Genomic DNA, 6,000 nt, shown 5'->3' on the forward strand with positions numbered 1-6,000 from the left:
TGGCAGTTGTCGTATATTATACTCTTGAGGAAAATGCTAGTAATACTTCCAATTGATTGAACAGCATGGACTCCAAATTGCTTGGCACAGGGTTATTTCCTCACTCTTATTCAGATTAAAAAAAAATACTTACTTTTTGGATTCGGAAACTGAAACAATCATTAAAAGCCAATGTAAAGATCACTTGTTTGGAAAAGCCTAAAAGCTTCCTCCTGATTTCCTGCTTGGCAGGAAAATGACACTGAGGAAGTGACACTGAGTGACACTGAGGAAGATGGTGGAGGCACAGGTGGCAGAGGCTATGAAATAGTTCAGGACTGTCCAGGTTCTGGAGCCCTGAAGGCTTGAACTGGTGAAGAAGTTGAGGATGTTGTTCTGAACAAGTCATTTAGCAATCAACAAACACGAAGTTGATTTCTATCTTCAAAATTACCTAGCAACTGTGCATTAAATAGGAACATGCTTTAATGTTACTATTTTCTGCATCATAGCCCAAGTAATGCATTTTTGCTTATATAGAAAAATTAGTGAAAATAGTTACTTGACTGAAAAGTGAAAGAAGAGTGACTTCTTCTCAATTAAAAGGAAAGAAATGTTTTCTGAATATTTCAGAGGAAAATACCAAGGCAATGAGCAAGACCCAGACCTCTGTGCCAGCCCAACCTTTGCAAGGGTGTCATTAAGAGGGATATAGGGGCTGGGGTTGTGGCTCAGCGGAAGAGCGCTCACCTAGCGCAGTTTTTCACTCATCTGTTTATTATTTCATTCCAGCCCTGGGTTTGATCCTCAGCACCACATAAAAATAAATAAAGTACAGGTATAAAAAAAGTTAAAAGAAAAGAGGAATATGACTTGTCAGAGGCTAGCAAGTAAAGAAGACTTATTAAAAGAGGAAGAAGGATGGCCAGGCATGGTGGTACATGCCTGTAATCCCAGAGACTCTGGAGGCTGAAGCAGGAGGATGGAAAGTTTGAGGCCAGCCTCAGCAACTTAGTGAGACCGTGTCTCAAAATAGTAAAATAAAAAGAGTTGGGGATGCAGCTTAGGGGTAGAGTGACCCTGGGTTAAATCCCCAGTTAGAGAAAGAAAGAAAGAAAGAAAGAGAGAGAGAGAGAGAGAGAGAGAGAGAGAGAGAGAGAGAGAGAAAGAAAGAAAGAAAGAAAGAAAGAAAGGTGGTTGAAGGGATCAAGGTAAGAAAAATCAGAGTCCCATATATTCATATGTTCGTGTCAATAACCACTTCTACCACACACACACACATACTCTATGAAGCAGGTAATGGCCAGTGAGTTTGGGGAGTCAGTATCATTCTTTAGGAGGCTAAGCCATGGTCATTAGAACAATTTCATATAAATATTTATAACAAATATGAAACTTTCTTTCCAACACCCCCTAAAAAGTATGTTGCTGGTGATTTACCAGGTCCTCTAGCTTCTAGGAGTGCTGGCTATAATAGCTCATCTTTCTTCTGGGACTTATCCTTGTTCTATAAGAGCAGTGATAGGCTGGTAAACCTCTATCACCTGGTTCTGCAGGAAAAATAATCCCTGATGTGTAGCATTTACAGATTTCTGTGGTGTCAACACTCCTACCATCATGATTTTCAAGGTACCAACTTGACATCATTGAATGGGAAGGTGGGAAGAGATGCACAGGATGAGTGTTTGAAAGCAGATAAAAGCCAATTCCTTGGGTCTTTCACTGTACAAGGGAGGCTATATTCCTCTTAGAAGGTTCTAAAGACTGGCTCTATCTTGTTTTATACATTTTGAACAAGTAATTTAGCAATCAACAAACACTAAGTTGATTTCTATATTCAAAATTACCTAGCAACTGTGCATTAAATAGGAACATGCTTTAATGTTACTATTTTCTGCATCATAGCCCAAGTAATGCATTTTGCTTACATAGAAAAATTAGTGAAAATAGTTACTTGACTGAAAAGTGAAAGAAGGGTGACTTCTTCTCAATTAAAAGGAAAGAAATGTTTCTGAATATTTCAGAGGAAAATACCAATTAAGAAAAATTTCTGTTCCTTGGAAGTGATGGGAAGATATTTTGTTCTAAAGGTGGCAGAAAATATTGTTGGGTGGGTGAGATGCTGCCTGTTGGACAGGTTTCCACGGGATATGACACAGCAAAATGTGGGGGTGTGTTTGATCGACTGGTAGAAATGAGATCACACACTTCCATCATATGATGTCATACATAAGTGATGGGATTATGGGCTAGAACGTGCATGTGTCAGGGATAATGACTTAATGTCATTAGGATGGACTAAAATCATTGTCACATATGATGAAGTTCTAAGTAAAACACAGAAAAATAGTCTGGAACACTAGGTGGGCATTGTTAACTTTAAAAAATGGAAAGGCTCACTGAATAGACAACAGGTTTGCAGTAGGAGAAAAACAGATGTTAGGCTAATCTTAGCATTATTTGCAGTTTGGATCTGGTCTCTAGCATAGAGGATGGTAAAGTTCAGAAAGCCTACATTCCAAAAGTTAAAAATGTCACCTTACTACAATGAACCATGCATACCAATGCTTACAGCAGCACCATTCACAATAGCCAAACCCTTTGGCCTAGGTGTCTATCAATCAATGAATGGATAAAGAAAATGAGGTATACACACACAATAGAGTTTTACTCAGCCATCAAGAAAAGTAAAAAATTATGGCATTTGCAGGAAAATGGGTGGAAGTAGAGACCATCATATTAAGTGAAATAAGTTAAACTCTGAAGATCAAGGCTTGTATGTTTTCTGTCATATGCAGAAGCTAGAGAGGAAAAAGAAAAAGAAAGATGAGATGGATGTCTTAAAAACCAAAGGGAAATCAGTAGAGGGAAAGGACCAAGGGGGATGGGGATTGGGGAGGGAGGGGGAAGTGCTGGGGAATGATGTTGGTCAAATTCTATTATTATATTCTGGGCGTGTATGAATATGTAACAACAAATGCCATCAATATGTACAGCATAATGTGCCAATAAAAATGTGTAAAAAAACAAAAAGGAGAAAAAATGTGGGCTAATGGGAATAGATGGATAGGTTATTTTCGTTATTCTTAATCCTTCATGTAGTATTAACAAAGTTGTATCTATATGACATTAAATTTCTACAGGAAAACTTTAAGTCAGATAGTCACTCAGTTGTTGAATTGTTTAAACCGTATAGAGGCCCAAAATTGTATTTTTTTTAATCTTAGTTTTTCAGTTTTAATCTAGTTATTTATTTTCTTATAAAATAGAACTAAAAGAAAATGGATATTTTCAAATCCTTCAAAGAGAATCTACCTCATTTTTTTTTTTTCTGAGGTTTTGGCGAAATTATTTATTTTTATTTTCAGATCCCCAAATAGCTGTTTTTTTTAGGCAATGGGTTTCCTAAATAGGACTCAAGATCTCTACAGTTCACAAAAACGCAGCTTTGCTGGGTTATCCAGCCAAACCATCAGGCTTACGAGGACTAGATTGGCCAATTTCAGAGCCTTCTTGGAGCAAATGCAAAAGCAGTACCAGTTCTTAAATATCAAGTGAGAAGCTTGCTTTGGCAGGCGACGGTTTCTGCTGTTACTCAGGTGCTTTTCCACATTCATCTTGGCTGTGATGGAACCTGTCCTCAGCAACTAGAGACAGCTAGAGCCTTGTCCTGGGCAACCTGTCCTGGGCTGGAGAAAACCTCTCAGAATTAGGTCATGGGTTTGCCTTTCTCCTGCTCTTCTCTCTCATAGTTAGAGGGGTGGTAAGAGAACTGAAGGGCAAGCAGTGTACGGGAATAACATATTTTCTTCTCTATTTTAAGATGAGAATTCATTTGTAAAACGCCTGTTAGTTTTATCTGTGGGTCACATGTCCAGAAAACCAAAGTGGTATGAAGTAAGGGACACATAACTCAGGAGATTCCTGGAGGGCATTCTTCCTTCCAGGAATTTATCTGCCTATAAATTAATTAAACATCTTGGATTAATCTCTCCCATATTCTCTAATAAAAATTATGCTCATTTCCTGGATAACTGGCATTTTTTTTCCCCTTCACTTCAACTATGCAACTGCTACTCTTTCTGTGTTTAATTGAATTGATTCGGGAACCACCGAGAGAACTGGCTTTACTCTGATGTCAACGGGAGAGGACACGGGTTGCCTGGTCATATGTCCTCAGGACCCAGAGAAGAGAAAGAGGCTTGGGAAAAGAGGAAAGGGAAGGAGGAGATGGGAGTGGGGGAAAAGGATAAGAGAGCAAGGAAGAGAGATGGAATAACAGAGGAAAAATGAAGTCAAGGATCAAGAAGCAGGAGAGGAAAGCAAAATAAAGCCTTTTCTACCTCTCACCCAAGGAGTAAAATGAGAATTAGACACATTTGTAAAATACTAAAGCCAACAACCAGGGATTTCTTTGGAAGACTTGCCTAATGGCTCTGTGTTGATTTTATGGAAGAGGTCAAGAGGTCACTATCACCAGAAATGCACCAATCCTCAGCCCGGATCTCAGCTTGACAATGGGTGTGTGAGAATTCAGTTCTGCTTACAGCAGAATGCCTTTGTACTGAATCCATCTTCTGATGTAGAATACAGCAATCCCGTCTTTATCTTTCACCACTACTCACTGAAGCCTACTCCTTGCAAACAGCTCTAAGTACAAACACAATGACCTTGGCCTTATTTCTTTATCTATCAAAACCCACTTTTACAACATTCATTTTACCCTGAGTCCTGCACTGTAGCTAATATGTGGTGTGTGTGTGTGTGTGTGTGTGTGTGTGTGTTTGAGACAGGGTCTTACTATGTTGCCCAGGTTAGTCTTGAACTTCTAGGCTCAAGTGATCCTTCCCCCCACCACAGCCTCCTGAATAGCTAAGATTACAAAATTCTATGAAGAATAATTTTCATAGAGTTTGAGAAGGAAACAAGGCAAATTTCTTCCAAGCCCAAACTCATGCTTTAACAGAAGTTTTACTCTAGGAGGGTTTACATTCTCATTAAACCCTTATTCTTGGGTCAGCTTCAAGCAAATACATTCCATGTGTCCCATCCAACCTCTGCTCATACAGAACCAAAGGATTTCCAGGTTGGAAGGGGGATCCCGGGTCAAGTCAAAGCTCTCATCTGATGCTTGGGTGTTTTCTACAATCTCCAGCAGCTCTCAGTGCTTCTCAGAACTCTTTATTTTTTCTTGCCTGTGGTTTCAATGAAGCAGAAGGAGGTCATTCAATTTACACACAGCTCCAGTTCCTCTTATTTTGAAATGAAGTCTGGCCCAAGTCTCTTCCAAACACCAGTGGGTCTGAGGCTTCATGGAAGAGGGATAATTAGAAGGTCGCTGTAACGACTCCTTCAAGTATTTTCCTTTCAGATAGGTAGATGGATACGGAGATAGAACTGAAGACATAACATTTGGATTCTTCTTGCTATCACTTTGTGCCTCTTCTTCTCTTCTCCACCCTGTCAATGTCTTTTCCATTAGTCAATCTTCTCCAGCCCTGGGGGCACTGACTGTGATTCCCAGATACGGTCCTCCCAGTTAAGGGTACTGCATGACCGTGACCTCACTTATCATGGATGTAGTACCTTATGTTCTAAGTGACTAGGTGGAATTCTCCTGGCCTCTTCCCTGTGCTATTGAACCATACTGAGCACATCATCCACTCCCTTTCCCTACTTTTTCACACATAGTATTCTTACAGCATTATCTTGCCCAGTCTAAATCTGTGAAGCTTTTTATAAGTATAGATAGAAAAACTTTACCATTATGTCAGTGAGATGTCAGCCTCTTTTGTTGGGGCTACCAGAGAGGAGGCCTGTGAATTCTTAAATATGTCATCTAAAGAATGCAATCCTTCACCTCTTAGCATGTCCACTGCTAACTCTAATGTGAACATTAGTTTCTTGGACAGAGAGATTTGAATGGGAGTTGTGGTTTTTCTCTAACAGCAATGAGAACTTGTCTGACAGTAGCTAACCATCACTGAGCAAGGTCTTGTCTGTCAGTCACCGCTACAATTT

This window comes from Urocitellus parryii, chromosome 7 (genome assembly GCF_045843805.1).
Source record: "Urocitellus parryii isolate mUroPar1 chromosome 7, mUroPar1.hap1, whole genome shotgun sequence".
Lineage (NCBI taxonomy): Eukaryota > Metazoa > Chordata > Mammalia > Rodentia > Sciuridae > Urocitellus > Urocitellus parryii.